The following is a 27,482-nucleotide window of genomic DNA, read 5'->3' as shown; positions in this document are numbered from 1 at the left end:
GAACTCTTTACTCTGATTTTCTTAAGACCCAAATGAATAACATAGACTAATTTATCATGAACCTGAATAGATTAAGCTTTCAGGGGCTATGTGAAGAACTGTGAAATTGGTTTGAGACAACAGAGACCAAGGCTTTGATCAAAATCACTTCAAGTAGTTTGATTAGACCTGGAGGACTTCATCTCAGTATAAGACAATATAAGACTTATTAAGCAGAAAAAGTGTCTACTTTACAGAGTTAGGCTTTAAAAAGTTTGCGTAAGCCTTTTTTGCTTGGCGAAGGCATAAATTCCGGCCCAGCCGGAACTGGCCAGTAGTGTGAAGACGTGAATGACACCCGGGGCTGAGGTGACGTCATGACCGTCAGGCACACACACAAGGAGTCAGTTCCACAGGACACATGTGGGCACCTCTTTGCAAATAAATTATATCAGGATATTCCAGTAGGACATGTATTAATCAGGTAGTCATGTTAACATACTGGCCTCTTCTCCTGGGCCTTTTGGTCTAGTCTGAATAATTTAATCTCTAGTTTTAGAGACACTTTTTGTCTCTAACATCAGTTTATCCACGTCACATGAGTGGAGGACATTCAGAAGTGTTATGTGTAGAAAGTGCAAGAGTTGGGCCATCCTCTGTTGTCTCATAGTCAGTGTTGTCAACTGCGTTCATTGGCTCTGCCACCAGCCCAAATCTGAAGGACTCAAGGCAGTAGGGGAAGGTGTTTGTTTTGTTTTGTTCTTTCTAGGAAAAGAGGAATGCTTTCAGAGTAGTTTTGAAGAAATAAATATGTTTAAAGTCTTTTCTTCTCTCCCATGCCTTTCTAAATGTCAGAGTTTTGTGTTGCTAATTAGGTCTTATTTAGCAATCAAAACTTTATTAAGTTTTAAAATTAATTTTAGTATTTCATTTAGATTCCTTGTCTGGAAGGGTTGAATGTAATAGGAACAAAAAATATAAAAAGTATTTTTAGAAAAAAAACCCATTTTTATATAACAACTAGAAAACATTATATTTAAGAATTGGTTAGCACAACATTTTTGAATTTTTAAAAGATGTTAAAATGGATTTCTACAATCTCTCACCCTTTGCTTAATCTCCTAGCTACGTGAGTCCCTAGAAAAGGATAGAAGAGGGTACAGATCTCCTCATGGAGACTAAAGTGCCAATAACTGGAAAAGAAAAGGCATATAATTGAGGGAAGGGACAGTCTAATCAAATACATGGAGCAAATGAGAAATCGCTTTTCGAGGAATTGCTATACCCCCGGTCTGCTCACCTGAGATGTGCAGTCTAGGTGGGATTATTTTGTCTTCTTTTATTGGCTCTCAAGGATCATTTTTTAAATGTTTATGAAAATACTCAATCACCCCAGCAACTTGGATTGTTTATATGTCTCATGGTCAGGCTGTTATGATCAGATGCCACATGTTCAGGATATTTGAACAGGAAACCAGACAGCATCGCCTGAAAATATAGTAGTACTCCTTTATTGAGAGGCCTGGGTAGCCATCCATATAGATGAAGCTTTGCCTGTCGTGGTGAAAGTTCCTTACCATACTTGGTGAAGGACAGATCTCTCAGTTTGGATGGCAGGTGCACCCCATTCCAGCCCAACACAGGTTAACTGGGAGGAGCCATCAGTGATCCAGGCCCCTGTGTGAGAAGGGAGGTCTATATCCCACACCCCTGTGACCAGAGGAGACAGCAGCTCCTAGGGCCACATACCTGGGAGGCAGAGGGACATTCCTGAGAACATTCTGTGGAGTTGCAGAAGCCCAGCTAGGTTGGGTTGTGCCTGTTTACAGTAGAAGAGTCTTGAGCTTCCTCCACTCAGTGATTTAAGACTCGTTCAGACTCATATCATGATTAGACTTTTTGGTCTTGAGTCCTGGGCTCAGTATTTACTAAAGCCTAATGACAGGCCTATAATTGTCTCTCAGAGGCTGTGTACTTTTTACCTGATTCCAGGAGATTATGGGTTTAAAAGCTCAGTGGGCGCTCTGACCCATGGTGGCATTTTTGCCATAGGTTCTATTTGGCAAACTGGGAGGTTGCTGAGACCTATAACTCAAATGGGGAAGGGGAGACCGGGTGGCCCACTGAAGAGCCTACAGAGCATTCTGTTGATTGGAGCCCCACTCAAAGGTAGTAGCCTTTCTGACAAGCTGGCAGATGGGTTTCATCAAGATCTCCACATGGGGTATATGACAGCACTAGTACCCAGTTAGTCTCATGGTTCACTAGGCTGTATTTTCATTAGTTGGAGCAGAGGGGGCCAAAGTTGGCAATTGTCTTGGATGAGATAATGTGACCCTTTAAGATTATGCTCAGGAATTTTACCTGAGTACCAGGTTCTTGTATTTTGTCTATATTAAAGGGTACATGTGTGTAAGATCCTATCTCTTGGTGGCACTTTTCTGTCTAGTATTCTTCTCCTGTGTTTTCAGGAGTAGAATAGAAAGTAATGTCAAGATTATGGTAGGGGTATATCAAACATCTCAATTAAATATTGTTACATCAGATTACTTCCTCATCTGTTCTGTAATGCATGACATCCTAAGCATACCTTTTGTCTTTGGTCTTTTAAACACTTAGTTTATCCTTTATGAGTTAGCATCTGGTCCATTGGCCAGCAGGAAAGCACTATACATTGCATGTTTGTGATTGGCAATCAAGCTTTAGCTGACTAGTATCAGCAGCTGTAGATCTGAGTGTCATCCATTTTGTCTCCTCCAGTTTTTCTTAGTATGTCTGTGTGGTTCCTCATTCATACTTTCTTCCTTGGTGCTTTGAAGTTTAGGGTTAAGACATACTTCAGACCTCGCAATTTCATTTAAGGGATAGAGGTGTGAAATGTTCTCCTCTGTATAACCGTATTCCCAGCCTATGGAAATTTATCTGCTAAGAGTACAAACCTTAAAGTTAGTCCAAATTTCATATATTTGACAGGTGTTTATTATTTCTACTTGTGGTTGTGTTGTACCTGTTTCCTACTTTTTTCTTCTTTTGTTCTTGTTTGCTTTGCATGTTTTAAATCATTTACCTAAAATCTTTTTTAAACAGCTTTATTGAGGTATAATTAATATACATAAACTGCACATATGTATATATGTGCAATTGATGGATTTGAACATGTGTATACATTTGTGAAACCATAGACTATAAAGATAGCCATTACTTCCAAAAATTTCCTTCAGACCTCCCCTCTTTAGTCAAAATATTTTGTGTGTGTGTGGTGAGAACATTTAACTTGAGATATAGTCTCTTAACAAATTTTTCAGTGCACAATACACTATTGTTAACTGTAGGCACTGTGTTGTATAACAGAGCTCTATGACTTGTCTTGCATAAATGAAACTTTTTTTGAATATGTAGTTTCCCCCCTCTGTTTCTATGCTTTTGGGCTGTGATTTGTTACTTTCCAACAGTAACCATCTTAAATACACCTGTAAAACATCATATATTTTAAGTCTTTGAAATATCATAATTACCTCAAAAGAAATGTTTTTGAGGAATTTATCTTTTTGTTCATCTTTCTTTAATATCATCCTGGCAAAGAAAGATGAAAATAAAACTAGTTTTGTAAAAAGGAATTGCTTAAATTACTCTTTATAGAGATTAAAGAATTTCAATGTTTTGAGTATCATAATTCTGATTAAGATTTATCAAGCAATTATGAGTAAGTCTAAGTATTATTTGTTTAATACAATGCTTGAATTACCAGAATAACTACTAATTTTCAACTCCAGTATTTTTCATGTGGATTGCTTTCCAAAGTGAAACATTTATTGTGCTGGTTATTGCTACTTTATGTGAATAAGGACAGAAATACTATGTATTATAAGCAAGATTACTATGTGTGAGTCACTTCATATTTTTTACTTTGTGTATTATAACAGCCCTAGGATATAATTATTTATATCTACAGATAGGGAAACTTAAGCTCAAAGAGCTTAAGTCACATGGCCAATTTCACATAAATAGTAGACAGAAAAGCTGAAAGAAACCATCATCCCTGGTCTGGGACATTATTCATGACTCTGAGATATTTACAGATCTATCTTGAGCTGAGTTCAGCAACAGGTTTAGCAACTTAATAGCAGCTCTGAGAACTTAAGCACAAATTATGCGTAGGCCCCACTTTCTTAATAGCCTCTGACTCTATTAACAATATGTGCTCCATTTTATTTTCTTCATTATCAATGTGTTGATTTGAAATCTAAGTTTTGGAAGGCAATGTTATTTTCTTAAATTTAAAATACTTTATGTAGAACTGATAAGATGTTTTATTTCTAAGTCATTGACCACACTGAGGTAGAGAAAATGGTGGTTTTATTTATTAACACTAAAGGTAGGATACCCAATCTTTAAAAAGATATTTTTGATTATCTAACCAAATAGTTATAAGACAATGCCTGCCAGGTAGATGCTTATCATCCAGAAATTAATGTGCCATTTTATAGTGATGATTAAAATGATGACGTTGTTAATCCCAGTATGCATATACCTGCCAAAAAGGACTTCTCGTGGTTAATTGGGCTCAAATTCATAACTAGAGTCTAGCAGCCACTGTTCACAGAGGTCTCTCATGCATGCTGAATTTCAGGATATAGCCACAGACTGGGCTGCTAAGCCTCCTGCACTGCGCTCCCTCCACCTGTGAGTTAATCCTTATGAAAGAGCTCCTAGGATCCAAATTCAACCAATAAGACTGAAACTTCTGCTATTCAATCAGAACTGCATGGCTATATCTTCATTTGCATCTTCACCAACCAATCAGAGTGGCTCCATTCCTACCAATGAAGACTGGAGATGGGCATTATTCTCTGATAAGCCAGCTTTACTTCTGCTTCATTGGACAGCACTTTCAGTTTCTGTTGAAGACTGCATTTCTTTGGCTGGAGTGGCAACTCTAGACAGACCAGAGTGGAGCTGTCTGGTCAGGGGGGAGCAGAACTATAATACTGGAGCTATAACCCCAGGGCCACCTCCACCAAGCCTCCTTGCCCAAGTTGTTCCACAGCTGTACCGTTTCACAATTAAACTGTTTGTATGGAATAAAGTCTCTTTCCCCCTTCACTACAACCCAAATTGGGGATTGCTGTTGTTGAATTGGTAAAAACGACCATCGAGTGACAGGTTTAAAGAACTAAAAATAGTAGGTAATAATAATGGAGAAAATACAGTGGAATGAGCATTGCTAAGAGAGTCATTTAAAAGAGTCCAAAGGCTATTAGGGAAGTGGGGCCTGTGCACATGTTGCCACAGTTCTCAGAGCTGCTATTAAGTTGCTAAAACTGTTGCTAATCTCAGCTCAAGGTCAACTCATAAACATTCTGGAATAACAACGGCAGCATGGACATATATGAACTTTACTTCCTTCCTTGTAGTTTATGCTCTCCCCACATTTGCATATTGGAACTAACCAATCCCTGTTAACCTAGCCAGTAAACTGTATTTGCATGAAATAATTTCATTTTGTGGTTTTTGCCTTTATAAACACTACTTTTCTTTGTTTTCTTCAGAGCAGTTTGGGTTGCTACCTGAATCTGTGTCTCTTGGGTTCAAATCCTTTAATATAAATAAAGCTTTAAATTATTTTATAGCCTCAGATCTTCACTGGTTAACAGTAATAAATAATTACTGCAGAGGGAAAAACAGTGACTCTTCACATTGGTTATCATGTGCCATTATACTAAGCAATGCACAAGCATTTTTACATTTACTCTCCTTGACTTTGGGGTAGGGGTACACTCCATGCTATGTATAATAGAAAACTGAGTCTCCAAGTTTCTAAATAATTTGTCCAAACTCAAAAAAAAATAAAGTATATGATGGAGCTTGGATTCAAGCTCAAATCTGCCTCTTTAAAACTGCGGATAATCCTCTTTTACCAATTTGTAAAAAATTAAGTGAAATCAGCAACAGCCAAAAATGTGCATGTTTCAGATATTATTGATTATAAATCTATCAGCCGCATTGTAAACAGTTACCTGAGAATTCAGGAACTTGAATACTTGACTTGCCTCTAGATTAAACTACTCTGCTGAGAAGTCATGACTTAAAGATTGAGCAGCAATTTATTTAATTATTATTATTATTTTAATTCTCAAAATCTCTTCACCCAACTTCCAGGAAGATCATTCCATTACCTGTTGGAAAATGTGGGAAATTATCTCTTCTCCAATGCACATTGTCTGGTGGGACTGTAAATTAAGTTGTTCTCCCCTCCCTTAGCAAAGAGCTGGGGCAGGGACCTCAGTTAGCCTAGTGAAATAGCCTCCAAGAAATTTGAAACCTGAACAGATTGATGCAAGGATATAAAATTGTAGTTCATGGTTTTTTATCAGATAAACGTTAAGGAAACAGTGAAGTTGGCACCTGCTACCCAGATTCCTGAAACTGCCCTGTGTCCTATTCATGTTGAGAGCTTGGATTTTCAGATATTGGTTTGTTTTGTGAGTTACTTGTGATATTTTTAATGTATACCCATTTTGTACTAATTAACCACAGCAGGTGATTGTGGTCTGTTTTGTTTGTTTGTTTGTTTGTTTGTTTGTTTGTTTGTTTGTTTTAAGACTATGGCATTGTTAAAGCATGGTAAGAAAGACTTATTCAAGATGTGGGTTGGGGGAGTTGGCTTGACAATGGGTGTAAGGACCACTGCAATGGGGTCTTGAAGTGAGAGGTTAGGCTCAAGTCCAAATACAAAAAGTAAAAGTGGGAATTTATAGCCAAGTAGCAGTGGCGGGTGGGGCAGTGGATGGAAAATCACTAAGAGGAAATATCAGGGGTAAAGGGTTTTCAGGCTGAACTGACCTACTAGGGTTCTTGCTGAAGACAAGCCAGGGTGATCAGACATCACCTTGGGAGTGTGGGAGGGGGAGGAACCTGATCAGGTATTGAGGGTGATCAGATATGAAGGATGAGGTTTATGATTAAACTAACTTAAGATTCTTGCTAAAATTGACAATGCAGAGAGAAATTTGGAGGTCTAAAAGTCAGGCTTCAATGAAAAAGAGTTCAAGGGGGCCTGAGTCACATTTAGTCAATGCGAGAATCTTTATCAGGTCTACTAATAGAGAATAAATTAACAAAGACTGTCCTGACAGAACTTTAGTCAGGCTCGTTTGAGCCCTCTAGGCCTTGACCTTTGTATCTGTCCTTGCTTGGCCTGCATCTCCCTGTTGTAGCAAAAGTCAGTTTAGGAAAAAGCCTCCACCCAAATATCAACTCTGACTGTGGTTGACATGTGATCAGATTTCTTATCCCCCACCTTTGACTTCTAAGCATTTGGCTCACCTTCAACTAGAATCTTGTCAGGTCTGTTTAACCAGAACCCCAAAACTCCTAATGTTTCTTCTTAGTAATTTTTCACCCACTGACTATGACCCCTCCTTGGCTATACAGAGGGCTCTTTTCTCCTTTTACAATAGTTCCTGAGTAAAATCTGTTTTTGCCACATTACTATAAGTTCTAGTTTTTCTTTAACATATATATATTAAATAACATATATATGTGTGAGATATATGTGTGTGTGTGTGTGTGTGTGTGTATGATATATACATGTTTTCTTGCCATGTTAGGAAATAAGTAGCTCTGTTTCCCAACAGTCTCCCCATAATTTAACATTTTTCCTTCATGTAAGTATTTATCAAAAGAATGAAGGATTAAGCTAAGGCCCTTTATAGAATCTAGTTATCCATTATCCTTTCTAAAATCAAAGGTCTAGCCATGCGCCCTCAGTACCCAAAGTGCCCTGGGCTGTTGCAACATCAGACAGATTTTGGGTTATTTTAAAGCAGCTCCTTCCTGGGTCATAACTCTGGTTTTGTTTCTGATGGAAGAGCAATTTAATACCAGACTAATTTAGAGAAAGAATCAACTAAAGTTATAAATTACCTGAAAATATCCACCAGAAGCCATTTCAAGTACTAAGGCTAAGGAGCAAACTTCTGGAAATGAAAAAATTAATACGAACTTTCTGACTTCAAAAAAGACTAGCTCTTAAAAAAAAATGGTGAGGCAGGCTCAATTCTCAGTTTCTGACCCAGACAGGAAAGACATGTTCTCTTCTTTTGATTACTTACATCAGTGTACATTCTAATATCAAGAGCTAACAGTTTCATGAGAAAATTCTAGGTCCATAACACTTAGGGTCTGTTCTCACTACCTTTCCCAGGTGACACATGAGAATCCTAGGTTCCTGAAAATAAAGGGTTTCTAACCTCCAATACATCTTAATTGCTGTTGGCATTGACCTTGTAAAAGATTTCAGTAGTCAGTTAAAACCCAGAGCTCTTTTGTGTGTGTGATATTTGTGGGTCATTGAAATCTTTGCTGACCTAGGACACCATTCTTAGTGCCTTGGCCCCCTGAACCCACCACAGAGTCAGCATCACTGAGATCTCATTTTCTCTCCCAAGAGATGCAGAGGAAATTGCAAGTGCTATTAATGCTAACGAGTTCCCAGGCCCCTCTCTTCTTCTCAGTTGATATCTCCCCCTCGCCAGTTCAGAATGCCTTGCAAACATTTTTTTTTTTCTCTGTGCTGAGGCTTATGCCCAGATAGACTGTGAAAGGCTACCTCTCTTCTAAGTCAAAATTTGCAAGGCAAGAAATGGCAAAGCCTTAGTACCTGCTGGAAATACGGTGCTGATATTGGGGAAAATGAAAATGAATATTTAAAGCCAAATTGATGCCTCCAACTTTTCAGCATATGTTCAGAGATGTGTGTGGCCAACACACCAGCTTTTGTTGATGGAAAACATCCATTTCCCCTTGATCCAATCCTGCATCTGCCTACAAGATGCTCACTCCATTGAGAATACAGGAGCCTCCACTCCAGGCCCTAGGAGATGACAAGGCTTTCAGCCTGTTCTAAGTAATCTGAGGTAGGTGGAATCTAGTAATGGAAAGTGGGTGCATCGCATTCCTCTAGAATCCATGCAGGTAGATTCCATGTGCAGGTGGCACTAGTCTGAATCTAGGCACTGCCCTAGAAAGAAAGGAAGGCTGCAAGATGGTGTCCAGATTAATGCAATGATGAGAGTGCTTACTTCTTTTGGTTAACTTAGTTTAGTCAACTAAGCAGGAAAGTTAGTCCAAAGCACACTGCATTAGTTAACCTGTAGGTCATCATGAAATTCAGTGGTCTACTTTGTAAAGAGGCTACAAAGCCCCTGTCACATCCAACACCTCTGCTAGTTCATGTTTTGTACCAATGGGCCTTTCAAGGCCCCACAACATCGCTGCTTAGATGGAGAAGGTACAACTCAGCACCATTTTCCTTTGATTCAAGAAAACCTGAAGAGATCATCAGACATAACTTCAAGGAAATCTAACAGAATGATGCCTCATCTGCTTTGAAAATGCAAAGAGATCAACACTGTCATCCATTCTCCTGATTAGACACTAAGGTAATTAAAAAGCCAAAGATGTTGTAGAGATAATCAACTGCTAAGGTTCTTGTAAGCCTCTATTTTGAGCATTTAAGATGCCAGTTGGAATGTAAACCCCTTAACCACCACTGCCTGTCATCCAAGGGTCCCCCTGAAGTCCTGTGATAAATAAAGAAGTCAAGAGTGTGGATTTACAAAATCCAGGCTGCCTTTGAAGAGCTCTGGGACAAATGTTTTATTTGGAAGTGTTGAATAAGAATTTTTTCCCAGTTTGTGAGTTTTCATCTCAATATAAGTTATGTACATTTGAAAGCAGACTCCAAGCTGCTGTAAATCAGCTCTCCTTGGAATCTCAGAATTCCATTTTATGCCCAGGTGTTGTGGAGTAGACCTTTTGGGGATCTAGTCACGTTTAAATATAGTAAATTAAATTAATAGAGTCCCCCAAGTTTATAGAGCAGATTCATATGTGAATTTAGTGTTTGAATTAAGCTAACACCACACAATATTTAAATAAGGGCAGCAGAGAGCACCCTAGAAGGATTGTTGTGCCTCCTCTTACCCAGAGTATGTCTGCCCCAGGAAGAATGTGAGAAGTGAGATGTAAATCTGCTACTTACACTTCTCAGTGCCCATGAATTTTGCATGAAATGAGCATATTTCCAGCTTAAAGGTGAATCTTAGATTTTGTAGGAGATTAGAACATGCCACTCTGAAATATGCCACTATGGCAAAAGGATTTTGAACTACAAACAATTGAGAAACAGCAGACACCAAAAATAGATCTCTGTCCTCCTTCCATTTGCCTAAAAAGAGGCTTAGAGTTTTATACACCAAAGACTCCCACCAGCTCAGAGACAAGAGTCTACACAACAAACCTATTAAAATGACCCTTGTCTTCCATTAGTTCCCCCATATATTTATCTTCCCAAATTTGCCACCCCTAAAAGCTTAATACCCCTTTCCTGTATCTTGTCACTTCTCTATAAATTCATTGTTCTTCATTAAGATGCTGTGTAAGCCCAAGTTCTCATAATCACCCCTTTGAGTTACTCATCACTAGGTGCTCCCAAATGTATGTATGTGCAATGCACATGTTCTTTCATTAATCTGTCTCACCAGTCTAATTTGCAGGGCTTCAGCTGGAGAACCTTAAGAGTGTAGAGGAAAAGTTTTTTCTTTCTCTATAATTTTAAAATGTATGATTTTCTTTTAACATGCCTCCTAAAAACACAGTTTCACTTAGAATTATGAAGTTTATAGATAGGAAAAACAACAGCTTTAGATAACCATGTAGAATGAATAACTTTTTAAACTGAAAAAAATAAAACACCTCCCTCCACCCTCATAATTAACTGACAGTCAGGGGAAAAACCTGATATGTCTAAACGTAGGAGGAAGAAAACAGCTTTGTGGACCTGGTGGAGAGAGCTTGTCTAAACTTCCAATTAGCCCTTTTCCCAACAAGTGAATCTTCCCAATTTAATTTTGATTATACATGATTTTTCTCTATGCTGACTCTAAAGAAGATTTCCCATGGAAGATCTGATCTCCAACTAGGTAGAAATTTTTATTAGGCTTAATAGCTAATAATATTTTTTCTAGAATTTTCACCCACACATACACACATTCACACACACACACACACACAGACACACACACACACACACACCATGTATACATGCACACATGACCTACTCTCACAACATACAAGCACACATACACACACACATCACCTCTTTGGCGTAGGTATTGTATACTGGTCCAGGGAAGAACCAGGCCCCACATCTCTCTAACTTTGAACCCTTTCTACTCCAGCAACAGTCTTGTCTTATGTCATTTTTATGTCATTTTTAAGAACACTGTGTAAAATTTCATCTAGGGGGAAATGTATTTGCTTTATTTTCATTTGCTTTAAGTATAATGAAAATCAGTGATTTAATCCATTGGAAACACTGATGGGCAAAATTAAATGGCCAAATCAATGACACAGAAAATCACTCTATGACAATTACTTCTACATTATTAGAAATTCAGGAACTCTCAACCTTGTTCTTCCTTCCTGCAGGGAGACAGCCCTTCCTTCCCTCAGGTGTCTGTGAATGTGTTCTCACCAGGACTCAGCCTACTCTGCTCTGGCCTCTCTAGTCTCTGATTTGTAATATGTACAAGTCCTCTCACTTAACTACCTCTGAAAGTGGCTTATTTATCAACATGTTTTTATCTCACTCTTGTATTCTTAGTCATGGTAATTAATTGGACTGAAATTCCCAATTAATCCAGCAAGAGTTGAGCTGCAATGGTTCTGGTATCTGGATCTCCTTTTTGCCCTAAATCATCTAAGTGCCAAAGTCGTACAGTGTCTATGCTTCCTCAGGTCAGAAATACATCAGCTTTTATTGAGGAAATTCCCAACTCACTTGTGAATCTTAGCAACAGCTCTGTGACCCTAGCCTGGAGAGCATAATTATCTAGATGGCCTTTTGACTGAGCATCTGTCTCCCTTTGTTGAAAATGTGTTTGTTTGTGTGACAGGAAGGCCCTCCCACCCACCCCTGCCTTGCACATAGTGAAGATGGAATGACAGAAGGAGTTCTCTGGCAATAAAACCCAAGGCAGAGAAATACAGTTTCTGAACAATAAAGAACAAAAGATACTAAGCAAAGTTTAACTGGAAAAGAGAATAAAGGCTGGCTGTGTCTGAAATAATCTGCTTTGAAGCCAGTACACAGTGGTCTCCCTTTTCCAGAAGACCCTGAGCTCTGGGCTGAGATGAAGCAGTATATCGCAGGGAGATGTCGGGCTTTCATTCAGGATGACAGTGGTGGTGCGTTGCCTCTCTGCTCCTGACAGAAGAATGGTTTATGGAGTTGGGTAAGGAAATCTACACAGTTATGAAAAGTCTTAATGATGTCCCAAGAAGAGCAATAATGGTACTTGAATTTTCCCTTGGGAAGGGTTTGGGGTGGGATGAGAGGACTGAGAACAGATGTGAGTTCCTGCTAGAGGTGCTGGGTAGAGGGATACTACAGAACCTGATATACTAGGGAAAGTGTTTTCACAGCTGAGCAAGAAGCTGGCACTATGCAGGACGTGAATTCAATGGGCCAATTTCTGTGTGAAATTTCTCCAGGAAGTATGAGGGAAGGGGAGCCCCTGAACCATGTTTCATAATCCCTGAGTGACCTGCAGAGAAAGCTTAGTGAAAACAGTGCTGAAAGAGAAATCCACGATGAGCTGTATCCTGGCTGAGCTGATAAAAGGACTCAGGCAGGCACTGGACTTGGTGGTGGCCTATCATAACCATGTTCAGGTAATAGGTCGAGAAGGAAGCCTTATTCCATTCCATTAAGTACCAAAGACTTGGGCTGGCTAGGTGGGCTGCACTTAGGTGCTTGGTGTAGAGGAAAAGTGGGAGGGAAGCTGAGCCCAAGATAGAAGAGGAGCTCTGAGGCTGGGCAAAATTCTCCAGAGTCACAGGTACTTTGGCTAACGGTCAGGGATGAAACACCTGTTTGCTGTGTGGTGGTTCTTGTTTCTAGAATATGACTTGATGACGGCAGAGACTGTCCAGGAAGTACTTGCCACATTCTTGCCAGCTCTAGGCCAAGGCAGTGGAGGGTGCCACTCACAAACCTGGAATACAGCCCAAGCACATTTTGATCAGAAGCATCAGGCTGCATGCTCACTCCTTCACTGCCAGCAGAATTTCCCCTGCCTCTGTGGTTAATTGGAGCATAAAGGAGAAAATCATTGACACTGACACTACAGATGTGTGGCATATCCTGGAGTGATGTCTGCACTGTGGTCAGCAGTGCAGAAATGACCACAGAGATAAAACCAAAAAGAAGGGAGTGCTATGAGCACTGAGGTTCCCCAAGTCCTCACTCATCCAGATGCTGGGCTGGGCACTCCTGGCTAATTCACACCCGCCTCAAGGATATAATTCTTCCTGGCTGGACATTCTGGAGTGCCCAGAACCTGTCACTGAAAGGGTGGGGCTATGGTCCAGAAAGCCCAACCCCCAACTGCACGAGGCTTATTTCCAAGGCAGACTCCAGCTTCTACCCTCAAAGGTCACAAGCAGCTCCAGGCTTTCTCAGCACTTGGATACATGAGGACACAGGAACACAAGCCAGCTAAAATTAAGAGACAACATCACCAAGGCATGTTGAAAGGTGGAACCTTAAGTTACTGTCAACTTTCTGTCAGTCTATGGGCAGTTTTTGGCCCTCACCCATTTGCAAACTCACAGAGGTCCTCTATGGCTTGAGTACAGTGTTACCATATCTGTGTGCACTGTGTAAACCTGGGGTAACATCTGGCCATTTTCCTTGTGATATAGGCATTGGTGTGAGTGCACCCTTGTAAAGGAAACTGCTTCAAAGTGGGCTATTAGTGACTTTAGCTAAAGGCCCTCTGGAGGGAAAAGTCATCAGAAGCTTCAAGTTCTCCGTGGTTCTAAGGAATGAAAGGAGAGACTAAAAGAAAATTAAAAACTGTATGATTTGTGGGTTCTCCTTCATCAGTAGGAGAGAGTCCTCTGATCAGGTGCTATGACCACCAAAATTGTAAAGTCTCCTAGAAAGCTTGTAGTCTGTGATCAATATTCACATCCAAGAACTCCAAATTATATTTCAGTTGAGGGCATGTGGCAGGAAACACTTGAAAGTATGATGTATGTGGATTGTCAGACTCTAAACCAAAGGCACAAAGCACACCATTACCTTGTGCCCTTAATTTATCCTAGAGTTTTGGGTAGAAATTGCCCGTAGATCCATGCCATCATCATTTTACAGACAGGAAAGCCTGTTCTTGATATACTTAAAGGCATCTTGTTGGTGACAGAATGTCCTTTCAGGGTCTGAGGCTCAGCAGCTGGGCCCTAAACGAGGACTGATGCCATCAGCCCTGACTGCATGTGGAAGAAGGTAGGAGAAGCCAGTGAGCTGGCATCCTGGCTATTAGGAAAGTAGTTTCAACAGCTGAATTGACACCATGACAGTTCAACATCCAACACTGAAGGTGAATGAGTATTGTGTACATCAGTGCTTCTTGAACTTCATTGTATATCAGAGCTAGCTGAGGGGCTTCTTGAAATACCCTTGTTGGGCTCCCAGCATCCCCAGAGTCCTGACTCAGCAGCTCTGAGGTGGGGGCCAAGGATTTGCTTTTCTAACTAGTTGCAGGTGCTGCTGATGCCGCTGGTCTGGGGACCCCACTTTGAGAACCAATGCTGTGTATTGTAAGGATGTACAAGAGTGAAAGCCCATGGATATTTGAGGAAATGACTGATAACAGGGCCTATATCTCTCTCATAAAATAAGACTGTGAGCTCTGCAGAGGGCCTAGAAGTGGAGAAGTGTTTTGTGTAAGGGAGATAACAGCATCATTCATGCCCCATCATTAATGCCAATATGGGTATTGCTGAGCCAGGAGCAGTGGTACCTTGGCCGACAGCAGGGTCCTGAGTCAGGACCTTCCCCAGAGGCTGCACTGAAGGTAATCTTGGATCCTGTCACCCTGAGCCCATTTCTGCTGCCACAGACCAGGGCAGGTGGACAAAGATAGGCCTCGAAGAGGAGTGGGTGTGATCCATTGCCACAGTCACTGAGGCTCTGCCCAGGAAGCCCTTGGTAATAATGGAAAACTGTAAATAATACTGAAATACTCCCAAAATAACTCTGTCAATAGTGGGTGCTGCCTGAGAAATACTACTCCATACTGCTGATTAATTTAGAAAACAGAATAGACTGATTTTAAAAGTAATTGGGGCATAGTTCTGGTACGAAGGATAGAAGATATTCAAGAGAAAAAAAGTGCCCCCTGAACCTATCGTATTTGGCAAAAGGTTTTGCTCACAAAACCCAGCAATGTCAAGATGATTCGGGCCAGGAAATCCTTAGAAATAATATTAATGATCATTTTGTCTATAAAACTAGACTTGAAGCCAAGACAATGCATTTATTGCAATAGATTACTGACCCTCCCCTCAAAGTCATCCAGCTCGGCATAGATATTGCAGGAAAATCTTTCATGGGTTTTGTACTCCTTACTGAGACCTATCCAGACACAGGATGAGCATTTGGGAGACAGCTGAAATGTAATGACATTTCACTGTAACACATTACATTTCAGTGAAACACATTGGTGGTAACAGAAGATAGGAGAGTAAGGCCTTTGGTGAAGCAACTCAAGGCAAAGAATGAAGCACAATTTTACCACAGTAGAAACAATTTTCAAGAATATTTGAGGTAATCTTCTCTGATGTTAAACCAAACCAACAGCCTCTTCCTTCGTTACAACAGCCTCAGAACAACAAATGCCCTGCCTACTTTCCCAGGCCAACTCAGAAAGTAACTGGACAAAGTTTAATCCCAGAGACGTAGAATGAAAAGAGGTAGAAACCAGGAGGGGGCTTAATGGACAGAGGGCTATGGTAGAGGCTAGAAGTCAGAAGGACCACAGAGGAGAGCCTTCTCAGTAAGCCATGGGATTTATGAGATGGTCTGCTATCTGCAAGCTAGAGACCCAGGAAAGTCAATGCTGTAAATTCCAGTCCAAGTCAAAGCTGAAGGCAGAAAGAGATGGATGTTCCAGCTCTACCCTCCCTTCTTCCACCTTTAAGATCTATTCGGTCCTCAGTGGATTGGCTGAGGCCCACCCACGTTGGGGAGGGCACTTGCTTTATTCAGACTACAGATCTAAATATTAATCTCATCTAGAGACACCCTCACAGACACACACAGAATCGTGTTTAACCAAATATCTGGAGGCCCCATCACCCAGTCAAGTTGACACATAAAATTAACCATCACAAAGAGGAAGAGTGACACACGAGTAACAGCAAAAATGTAGTTACAAGCCCCCTCGCCCAATTTACGTGTGTGTGCACATGTATATTTATGTGCTTGTATATATATTTATATAAAATGGTATAATAATTTAATATAATACAATAAGTTATAATAATTTATTAATGTGAGATCTTGATTAATCATAAAATTTTTCTGACTTGTTTTTCTGCATTTCACTTATCTCATCAAAATGTATACTTCTAGCAACTTATTTACAATTAACTTAATTGAAAGCAAGGTAAGTTGCTGTTGGCAATGCAAAATAATTTTAATTATTGTTTAAATTGGAGAAAGCTCCTAATGCTAATGAAAATGTTACTAGAGCTGTTAAAAGTGTTTTACAGGCAATGACAACATTGCGATTGAAGGAGTTCAGAACAGTCCTGAACCCCTTCGATTCCAATGTAAATTATTTTGAGCTGAAGGCAATCAAGACCCTGTGGGCTTATAAGAAACTTTTACCTCTCCTTTAAATAATTTAAATTGGGGGTCTTGTCCATAATAAGAGTTTTTACTAGAAATAATGTTTTATAACCTATTCTACATCAAGGCAAACATCTAATTACTGAACGTCTGCTCTTCTTATCATCTTGCAAATTACCCTGTTACCCTCAGAAGCCTCAGACTCCCTTACCTCCTCCTTAGCTCAGGATGTCACATATACCTCATTTACCTTCTGGCTTTGACTCTGTCATATATGTGAGGTCTCTGACTCTCTCATATATATGTGGATTTCTGTATGTATATATGTAATTAAATTTGGTTATTTTCTCTCATTAATCTGTCTCATGTTAATTTAATTAGACAGCAAAAGAACTTAGAAGGGTAGAGGGAAATTTTTCCTCTTTGACAGGATAAATTTCTGGTAAATTATTTAAAAAATAAATTTTAGTACAACTAGAGCTGATGATTTTTGCAGTATACATTTTCTAAAAATATTTAACCTTCTACAGAAATTGGTTTCATGTAATTCTGAATTTAAATATAAATGTAATGACAATTTAATGTTTTCTCAGGCAGCTCATATATCTTGTGCAGATCACACAAGAAAGCTCAAGTGGCTTCATGATTTGTATATAACCCAAATGCCTGTTTCTGCATCTTATCACTGTATAAGGGAAAACTAATTCTAAAATTGCCATCCTTGTTCATAGTTGATTTATCAGAATATTCTTTTGAAAATAGTTTTGTATTCCATATGACAATTTTTAAATTTAATTCCTATGTATATTACTAAGACTGTGGGTATTTGCTTTGCAATGCTGAAGCTGCTTTCCAAACTATATATTTTAAACTCTTAGAAGATGTCTCATAACTCCCCGGAACACCTTATTGCAAAGGCCACATGTGTACTTTTGTTCTGTAATAATTCCTGATAAAATCCACAGCCTGGACATAGAAAATCTTGTTCTGGGTCCAGGTATCACCCTCCAGGAGGAGCCTTCCTTTCTCTCTGCCACTACTGTTGCCAATTCCACAGTTACTGCCAGCATCATGAGCCCAGGTCACAGCCCTGCTGTGTCTCAGGCCCCACAGTACCCAGGACTGCCCCAGGAATTCACAAGTGCGTGCTGGGTAGCCAGCGCAACTGCCATGGGCCAGAGTGTGTGTGGACACGTTACCACCTGGAATATTTCTTCTGCTCACACATTGTCCACTTAACTTAAAAAATATAAGTTCAAAAATAAAATTATTAATAACTTCAAAAAATGACAGTAGAGCATTAAACCAATTATAGGGGCCCTCCTGGGAGTAGGGTCCTTATTGCTAGTCCATGAAGCTGTCTCTCTACAACCACTAGTTGTATTTATAGGGTGCCAACTGGGCACTGAACTATTCGAACATCATTCTGGGATGCTATGTGAATTCTTGCATGACTCATTGTTTGGTTAACCACTCCTTTCTTGCTGGATTACATTGATAGCATCACTATGTTATCTTGATGCAATTCTAGGCTTTCTCAACTTATAGGGTCATTGCTAAGTTTTCTCATTCTGGACACCTTGGTTTAAGCATTAGCTAAGACTTTCTTGCCATCAGTGCTCAATTTAACTGCTGTCTCTTTACAGTCTCTTTGCACGTGTTGTGGGTGAGACATTTTAAAGGGAGAACCTGGATTTCAGATAGCAAGATTCTTTAATCCAGGGAATAGCCATCATAGTAAAAAGGGTAGGGAAAAGGTAGATTTTTAGGGCTACTCTAGGCCAATCAGAGTTACGAATATAATTATAAACATAAATTATATTTATGTATTTGTATGTCTACATAGTAATTATATTTATGCAAACATCTTTAATATATGCTCTGCTGCTGAAAAGTTTCATTACATTTAATTGTAAATATGATGCTGTTGTATGATATAAGTGAATCTATAAAATTGGAGACACCCAAAGCATTTCTTCAAATATACTGCCAGATATTTGCATGACTCTTTGAAACATGTCTTCACTAAAATAAAACACTAAGTCAGAACCTTAAGGCTGGTGCTATAGAACTTGCATCTGAATGAGAAGAAATATATAATCAGGGAGGAAAACAGGATAAAACAGTAAACAGCACAGTACTGCCATTCAGATCTCATCTGTAGACCAGTTAGTGATAATGTCCCTTTACAATAATAGTCTAATAACAATCAGCATTTGTCTAGATTGGGGGTAACATACATGTTAACTATCTAGATCAGCACCCTACAGCAGTAAAACTTTCTGTGATTATAACCCTTCATTTCTAAGAAGAATAAAGATAATTAGCATGCAAAAGAAATGGTCATTTTTCATATTTCTAACCACTTCAATTTTATTTCAAAAATATTCAAACACAAAAAAATTGAAAGACTGGCAGGATGAACATTTATGTAACCATCACCCAGGACCTACTATTATTTACTGTACCTGCTTTTGGGCTTGTCTATTCCTTCCCTCTATCCAACCATTGGTATACCACATTTTTTGATGCATTTCAAAATAAGTTAGAGATGTGACTTTCCTTCACCCATATTTCTTTTATATTATTAACTTGAGTTCAATATTTGTTATATGTTCTACATTGTTCTGATAAAAATTACATAGACTAAAAAGCACAAATCTTAAGAGGACGTTTTACTTTTTTGACAAATGCATTCACCCATGTAACTCAAATTTCTATAAACATATAGAACTTTATATCCCTCCAGAAAGTTCCCCCAGACCCCTCTCTGGTCACTTGCAGCTACCTCCAGCCTCATCAGCTGGGCCACTCTTCTGATCTTTTACAGTATAGATTAGTTTTGTCTATTGATCAGTTCATTTTCTATCTTTCTTACAGAGCTGAATAAATAAATTTTAAAGACTTTACTTTTAAAACAGTGAAACATCAATATTTCATTGGATACTCATTTTGTTTTTAATATTTAGGGACAAAATCTAATGACAATAAGTTAAATGCCTCAGGAAAAATGTTAACAAAAATCTTCGATGTGTTTGAGGAAAGTGCAGGCTCTTAAAGGAGGCAGATCTTGGCCGAAGGGAGCAGGATTTATTGCTTCCCTGGAGGTAGCTTGACTTAAACACAAAAAAAAATAGGCATATTCATCTGTTGACTGTTCCCTGAGGGAAAATCAAACAATCCATCTTTTTATTTATCCACGACTTGATGGTGTTTTCTTTCCCTCATGTCACAGGACAGCAGAGCATTCCCTTTCCACAAGCCCGCTTGAGCTCTTCTTTCCTATTTTAGGTTCAGAAGGCACTTGCCAGAGACAACAGGGCTCTCTGCAGGCTGCACAATTTAATCAGCAAGAGTGAGATGTTCCAGAATCCAGTGACTTCCGAGGCATAGCCTCCTGGAGAACACAGAGCACTCACTATAGATCATTTCCAGAGGGCTGCCTTGGCAAGCCCAGAAATAGAAACACAGTGGGAAAATGGCAAAATATGCGTGCTCGCCTCTCTTTTCTGTTTGTTTTGCTCAAGAAGTCGATTGAAACTGGAACATTGTGTCCGCCAAAACTCAGAACTATTGGTCTAGAGCAGAGCTCTCACACTTCAGTCAATCCTTATATTGCCATAGGTAGAAATAGGTACGAATATTAATTCACTTATTCATTTATGTGTTCATTTATTCATTCATTTCTAATACTTATTGTCTTCTTCCTCCAAAGTAATCTTTACATTTCTTTTTTATTATGATGCAAAACAGAAGCCTAGAATTACTCCTGATATCTTCCTCCAACAATGCAGCCAATCCAGGACTGACACCTGCCTATTTTGCTTCTTGTGATTTTTATTTACTTATCTCTATGACATGTTTATTGTCTCTATTTATTCATGAAATAAATATCATTATCATCCACATGTCCCATGTGCTCCCTGTGTAGTGGGAATATAGTGATTCACGAAAAAGAACAGACTCCTGACTCCCTGAGATTACATCCTGAGAAGAAGAAAAAAATGAGCCACCATAAAAAATAAATACATTAGAATTTCAGATCATGGTAAGTCCTATGAGTAACAAATTTAAAATCAAGGGTCAAGTAACACCGTGTGAAGCAGAGCAATAACTTATTGACTGATCAAGGTAGACTTTTTGAGGTGAAGATATGGGAACTAAGACTTAAATCATGAGAAAGGATGGTAATTTGATGGTCTGGTTGGAAGTTTCAGGTAAAAGGAGCAGGAATAGACAAGGACACTTAAATTTACCTACCATGACTTCTTACATGGCCCTACTAACTGGTCTACTATGACGTATAATTGCTTACGTATATTGTGTCCTTCACACTGAGCATTCTGAAATGCAAACTGTATTCCATCAATTTCCCTGTCTTCCTGCCATTCCTGTCAAAATGTTCCATGGTTCTCTAATTGCTGTTGCTCCTAGAGAAAAAGTGCTTAACATGGCAACAGGCAGCCAGATGGTGCAGAGCTAGTCCTTGCATTCCTCTCCAGCAAAATGTCACACTATACCCTTCTGATCTCACAGGTCTCCACTTTCTATCTTCCACTCCATTGTATTTGCATGTATGATGTTTCCCCAAGGGTCAGAGGGGCTCATTCTTTTTCTGTTTTTCTAGTTTATTCAGGCTCATTCTTTAGATTTCAAATTATTCATCAGTTATTCAAGAAAGCCTTCCCTGACCTATTTTTTAGAATTAAATGCCCAAGTTACATATTTTCAAAGAAAAATGTCCTTACTCCTTCTATAGTACTTCTCACTCTGGCAATTTTCCATGTAATTTAGGAGTTTTGGATTAATGTCTGTCTATAATATTCTAAGTTTATAAACGGAGCTCCACTGGAATAGCACTTAGAACATATTTTTTTTAATTGTTAAATTGGTTAATATAATCATAAATACCTTCCTTTAATTTGAAAGTTGTCAATATAGAGAAGACAGTTCAAGCCATTATAATGAATGAGATCATTTTAGGAGATTACAGACAGAATCAAACCTGGGCATCTGAGCCAAGACCAAGTCTACATTTACAGAACCCAGAGAGGAAGGTGAGTCATCCAAGGAAACAGAAGTAGAGCAGTCAGAGATGCAGAAGAGAACCAGGAGAGAGTGGTGCCTCCCACTCCAGGAAAGGAACTCTCCTAGTCTATCCCGGCTGCTATAACAGAGTACCATAGATTGGGTGGCTTATAAACAATGGAAATTTATTTCTCACAGTTCTGGAGTCTGAAAGTTCGAGATCAAGGCACTGGCAGATTCAGTATCTGGAGACAGCTGTCTCCTTACTGTGTCCTCATATGGCAGAAAGGGTTCTCTGGGGTCTCTTTTATAAAGGCACTAATTCTATTCGTGAGCACTCCACCCACATGATCTAATCACCTCTTAAAGGTTCTATCTCTTATATCATCATATTGGGATTAGGTTTCAACATATTAATATGAGAGGACAGTCTATAACAGAGAGTCTGCCGAAGTAGAGAGAAGCCAACTGTATGGAATGCTATCATTATGACAATGAATAGGAAATATAGAATCAGAGGAAAATAACTTAAAATGACAATCTAACACATACTCCCACCCCTACACACACATACACTGTTTGGGAAATGTTCTCAGAAGACTTTCTAAGTACCTAAACAAACTCTGTGTATGAAAAATGTAGTTTACCCCCAGTTGTGTGTGTGTGTGTGTGTGCATGTGCGCACACACGTGTTTGGGAAAGGGAAGTGATGAGCGTTGTTAAATAATCCTCAAGTCTCTGAATTGTATGCTTTATCAGCTGCTAATAAAAAATGACTTTTGTTTTTATTTTATTTTTTTAATTTTTTTTAAAAAATTGCTATTTCATTGTACTAACAATTTGTGCATTTTTTTACAAAAAGAATGTTATATTAAATAATCTCAAAATAAGTCTAAAATAAAACAATAAAAATCAAGTAGGTTATTATTTAATAAATAGGATGTTTTTTGAGGCCTCAACCAAATAGGATATATTATAAGAAGGTTCTTGATAAATATTTTGAAATAAGTTCCATTGATTGCAGAAATTTTTTCGTTATAAGGCAAAGTAGAAAATCTCAAAAATTTGTAAACAATTTATATGACATGGCAGCAGGCTGGTGTGTAAGAACAATCATAGATGATGTGGAGATAGTATTTTTCTGTCTCTGCCCCCACCCTCTCTAAAGGAGTATTATCGCTCCTTAGATAGTTCTGGACATCCCAAGGATATATTCTTAGAGTCCTCACGGGTGCCTGCCAGTGAGCAATGAAGACCCAAAGCCAGTACTGGCCCCCCGATGTTTGCAACAAAATTAGCATTCCCATCTTCCCTTTCCTCCCCACTCCTGCACTCTCTGCAGCCCTACCAAAGCTGCTGGCACCAGGTTTCTGCTAACAGTGTTCAGAAGGGTTTAGTAAAAAGAGATATTTTGTTTTCATCTAATTACTTTTTTATTGGATTGATCTTACTGAAAACAATCTAAATTCAGGTTGGAAAATAATCTAAGCAAAAGATACATTTTCTGGAATCCAAATCACAACTTCCAAATCACACTTGCCAAGTCAGATCACAATACAATCTTTTCTGAAATCAAATTCTCAAATAGTCAATAAAGACCTTTCAAAACAATTTTCCCTACACATCTGAGACAAACAACCCCCATCTTGATCCTCTACCAAAACATGAAATTGGGAAACTGGCTTCAGTTGGAGATAAGTCCCCCATACTAGCCCATGAATATACATTAATCGGAAGTCAGATTTTATGTAAATGTGTCCAGTGTGAGTAGCTAGCTGGAGTGACAAGCATGCTGAAACCTACTATTTTCCCTCTTCCACCTTCAACAATTTCCCCTGTTTCCCTCTTATTACTACATATTTAGCCATAAACATAAAACAGAGATAAACTAGAATTCTATCACAAACTTTTTCATCTCTTCACATTTAGGCTAGCTTAAATTGCTATTAATTTATCTTCATATGTTGATTGGTTATTTTTGGTAAGCAGCTGTATGAACATAATAGGCCTCTGTCTGTTGGGAGTGGATACATCTTTGAGAGGGAAGGAAACAGAGGCAGGAAAATGTAGTGTGCAGGTCATCGTTTCTACTGAAATTGCAGAGCTATAATTATCTATAAACTGAAAGGATTTGATGGAAGATTTTCAGGCAATTTCTACAGAACCTCCAGGGCTAGCAATACGTAAAGGTTTAGGTGAAAAAATTTAGAAAAAAATTTGATTTTCCTTTTGATGTAACTAAACCTAACACATTTGTAATTCTCGTATATAAGTGGCTTAATTACTATTCAGGAGAAGGTGAGGCCAGAAGACTCGCTGCCATAGTTCAGCTTCCTGGGAAGAAGAAATGAAAGATAAAGAGGAAACCACTCAATCTGAAGATGTGGTTAACAGGAGAGTGGTGTTTCTGGTTTCGGATGCATTATATTACTCTACAGAAATTATATGCTGTGTCATTGCTGTTCATCATTAGAGAAACCTAACATTTCCCTAATGGGAAACAATTGCTGCAGAGTGGGCTCTGACGCCTTTATTTGTACTGAGGAGTAGAGTAGCATTCACCCTATAATCATAGTGACACAACAAACCTTGGCAAATGTTGGCACAGCAGAGCAGCCTTCATCGTCATGAAGTCCTGGGATGCAGGAGTGCTGAGAGGCACACAATCTCTCTCTTGGAGTCTCATACTAACCTTCCACAGTGTCATTCCCAGTGCCTTAGAGGGCATTATGCTTCACAACAATGTCCCAAACTTTTCCTGACAATTAGATAGCCCAGAGTCAAATTTAAGATAGAGGGACCCAGGTTCTTTCCCAGACCCTTCATCAGAATCTTCAGGGAAGGGCCTAGGAATTTGACATTCTTACTTTTCACCAATTCTGGAAATGCCAAGGGATCCCTGAAGTCCTTTCCAGATCTGTGTAGATGATCTCAGCTGAGGATGATCTCAATGAAAGCAGAGGAGTAGACGAATGAGAATCACCCAAGGAGCCTTCAAAACACAGATTCCACAGCTCTTCATTATACTGAAACGTCTAAAGGAGTTGGGTCTACATGTGTTTTAAAATGACCTCCAGATTAGATACAGCCTCTCTTGGCAGCCACTCATCTATGACTTTCACTGGAAAGAGATGATCCCAGGTGCTGCTCATTCAATCTATACGTATTTACAAAGCACCCATCATTTTTTCATTCAGAAAAGTTTTCGTGCTTATGCCAGTCCCTATTTGACAGCTAGTTCCTGTCAAATAAAGCTACCGAACACATAGCAGAGTTTTAAGCTCTATAGATATAATAATATAGATTTTCTGACCTCATGACAGTTACAGTCTAGTTAGATAAACTGGGAAAATGACACAAAGTCAAATAAAAGTGTAATAGACACCATGAAGATGGAGACTTCTCTCTGATCTCTGAAAACGGGTACAAGTGGGATACCCACAGAGGAGAAAGAAGAGGAGGTACGATGTGATGGAGAACGTGCTCTCTTAAGTAAACAAGTACATTAACAAAGCCATGAATCATTTTCCTAGAAAATGTAATTTACTCTCAGTCTTTGTTAAATGGCATATATTTTTGTTTTGCTTTTGAAATAGAATTTGTATACCTTTCACACACACAAAATTTGAATATGTGACATTGCATTAATGTCAACAATTTTGAGTAACTAGTAAGGGTATAGAAATAATTATTTATCCTGAGAATTGGAAAACACAGGTCTATATGATGAAGATAATCATAACAAGTTTACTCTTGTTGGCGAAAAGGAGAAGAAGAGCAATGATGTTTATGATGATGGTAATGATGATGATGATGACGGAGGAGGATTTGAAAATCAATATATATTCAAAGTACCACCAAAACTGAAAACCGAAGTAGGGAAGAGAAGACACCTGCATGATGAACTGAATAATAAGAAAAGTAAGTGGATTTTTGATCATACTCAGTTGCTCTCTATCCATCAGAGCCATTGGCACAAATGGGTGCTTTTCTCAGCAGGAAAAAGTGACTGTATTAAAGAGGTGAGCACAAGAGGGGCTGGCAGGTAGTAGACCTGCAGGTGGGAAGAATGGAAAACCGATCAGAGCACATTGTGAGCAAGTTACCTCTAGGCTCTGGGGGCAGTAGAGACTGTGTAGATGTGCCTCTGCCAGGGGCCAACATGACAGGGTTTTTACCCAGCAGGGCCTGCCCTGTGCTGTTTGAGGGCATTTCTGGGACACCTGGAGGGGTAAGGGTGATCAACGGCAGAACCAAGCACTCAAGTGGAGCTGCAAATGCTGGGCACAGGCAGGCCCAGGGGTTGACAAGTGACCACCAAGGGATGGGTGCCAGGTACCAGGAGCTGATTTCAGTCCCCATGGGGGAATGTGGCCAATGCGGATATGCTCCTTCCAGAGGATATGCATAATTCTGTTTCCCCTTAGCAGATCTTGGCTCTCAATAGCTGGCTTTGCTTCATAGCCCACATGCGATCTGTATAACAATTAAGTCTTCCATGGCGGCCCATTCCTCTGGTTCTCTCCCCACACACTGCCCATCTGATCACCCTTCCCAAGGAGCTCTGATTATCCTTTCAGGACCACATTTTACAGTTATTCTTTAAACTGACATTGCTTAAGTTTTGTGCATTTTTCATTTAAATGCAAATAATGTTTCAGTACTAACTCTGGCAGATTCAGCTATAATTTGAAAGAAATGTGTTCCATTAAAATGGAGAGCACACTGGGGTTCCTTTCAAGAATTTGCATTAAACAATGAAAAGTATTTTTTCCAGAACTCTTCTACCTGCTTAACTATTAGAAGTGAAGAACTATAAAGGTATGCAAAATGATAAAAACATTTGGTTTATATGAAATGGGACTTTTAAAAACAGTTATCATGGTATTTTTTGAAAGAAAGCCCATTTAAAAAAAAAAGTTCCCTGGCATCTTCAATGGCCAAAACCCTCCCCTCCCATGGCCTCGGTTCTCTTTTGAAACAGAAACTGCACACTCAATTTTCTCCACCAGCATATCGTTCATTAACAAAAAAATGTTGATGAAACCTAGAGCATTATTTACATATAAGAGATAGACTTAAGACAGTCCTCCAGAATGCCATCCAAGGAAATGCAGGGCTACTGCTTAGCATTTGTGTAAAACTTTAAATCAAACACTAAGGGAAGAGAAATTATAGGAACTTCAGGACTGCAGTTTGACTCAGCCAAGACATGGAATTCAGAAGCTCCTTCATGCTTTGTTCTTTGACCCTTTCGTTATTTGAGTGTGCTGCTTAATTTCCACCTATGGATTTTCCAGTTTTCCTTCTGCTGTGGATTTTCTAGTTTCATTTCTATATGACTTTTTGTAAACAACTCATGATCTGCACAAAGTATTTTTCAAAAACAGAGACTCTAGTCCAGACAAGACAGTGTGGACCAATTTCTCCCTGCTCCTTCTTGCTATGCACAATTATAAACCCTAGAAATGACACAAGAGAACCAAAGTGATACAGGCCATCATTCATTTACAAAATGTATTTGCAGAATTTTTAATTTTTTTAAAGTATATACAGTTAAGTTTTTTTTTTTCTTTCTTCTTTTCTTTAGGAAAAAAAAAACAAAACCCTCTCCTTCAAATCCAGATAATTATCCTGAAACTGGTGACTTAGAACTGATAAGGATCATAGATCCGTTGTAAGCAGAAATGGCTTTAGGCCAGGCAAGACCCTTAGAGTCCGAGAGGGGAGGGTACCTTTAAACCAAAGGTTTTTATTCTTTAAGAAATAT

General features: G+C 39.1%; 1 pseudogene; it reads left to right on the top strand.

The window, feature by feature from the left end:
- Window positions 1-12,636: 12,636 nt before the first annotated feature.
- LOC105300264 overlaps window positions 12,637-27,482 on the top strand; it is a 41,122-nt pseudogene continuing 26,276 nt past the window's right edge.

This window comes from Pteropus vampyrus, unplaced genomic scaffold, assembly GCF_000151845.1.
Source record: "Pteropus vampyrus isolate Shadow unplaced genomic scaffold, Pvam_2.0 Scaffold205, whole genome shotgun sequence".
Lineage (NCBI taxonomy): Eukaryota > Metazoa > Chordata > Mammalia > Chiroptera > Pteropodidae > Pteropus > Pteropus vampyrus.
This window is presented reverse-complemented; position numbering and strand designations above follow the sequence as displayed.